Here is a 972-nt window from a genome sequence, read left to right on the forward strand (position 1 = left end):
AAAAGACTTCTAGCCCAGCCCAGACCTGCTGAACAATAAGCTTTGCAGCTCCTTGCATTCACAAGTGGGTGATGCCTGCATTCATTAATGTTAGATAACCACTGCTCTGCGTCAGTAGTTCTTAAGCCTGGCTGCACATTACAGTCACCTGGGAAGCTTTTAAATCTTACAGATTCCCAGACATCCTCAGAGGCTCTCTTAATTGGTATGGTTTGGGGCATTGGTGTTTTTTAAGTTGCTGGGATGATTCTAATGTGCTGTCAATGTTGGAAGCACTTCTTTTTGTGAATAGTAGTTACTTTCTAGAAGGTCAATAGAATGACTTTCTAAGACTCTGAGGAGAATGGGACAAGAGGTAACACTAGTAATGCTTCCTGAACAGAAAGCAGAAAATATACCTATGAACATGGTGCTAATTTCTGGATACACTTTTTGGCATCTTTAAGGGGATAAAAAATGCTATGAGGTCATTATACAATGGTATTTCTAATTTGTAAGTCCTAAGTCAAGATTGAACATTTTTCTTTACTATAAAAGCTTACAGTGCTCGCTTCGGCAGCACATATACTAAAATTGGAATGATACAGAGAAGATTAGCATGGCCCCTGCGCAAGGATGACACGCAAATTCGTGAAGCGTTCCATATTTTTTTTTCGCCATTAACCTAGAAGTTTTATTATCAGTGCTGTATAGTTGGAGAAGTCCTGAGACTACAGGAAGAATAAAACTGAAATCCAGAGGCAGGAAACTTAAGCCCAAAACCTGAGAACACCAGAAAACTCCTAACTACATGGAACTTAAAGCAATAAGTGACCGTCCAAAAGCCTCCATACCTACACTGAAACCAACCACCACCCAAGAGTCAGTAAGTTTTAGAGCAAGACATACCACGCAAATTCTCCAGCAACACAGGAACATAGCCCCGAATGTCAACATACAGGCTGCCCAAGGTGACACCTAACACATAGACCC

At 40.9% G+C, this 972-nt stretch overlaps 1 non-coding gene across 1 annotated transcript; it reads left to right on the plus strand.

Moving 5' to 3' along the window:
• The first annotated feature begins 543 nt into the window (after positions 1 to 543).
• Positions 544 to 650, plus strand: LOC122445720. Its single transcript, XR_006270665.1, has one exon. It is a non-coding gene; the product is annotated as a U6 spliceosomal RNA (small nuclear RNA).
• Positions 651 to 972: the final 322 nt, after the last annotated feature.

This window comes from Cervus canadensis, chromosome 7, assembly GCF_019320065.1.
Source record: "Cervus canadensis isolate Bull #8, Minnesota chromosome 7, ASM1932006v1, whole genome shotgun sequence".
In the NCBI taxonomy this organism is placed as follows: Eukaryota; Metazoa; Chordata; class Mammalia; order Artiodactyla; family Cervidae; genus Cervus; species Cervus canadensis.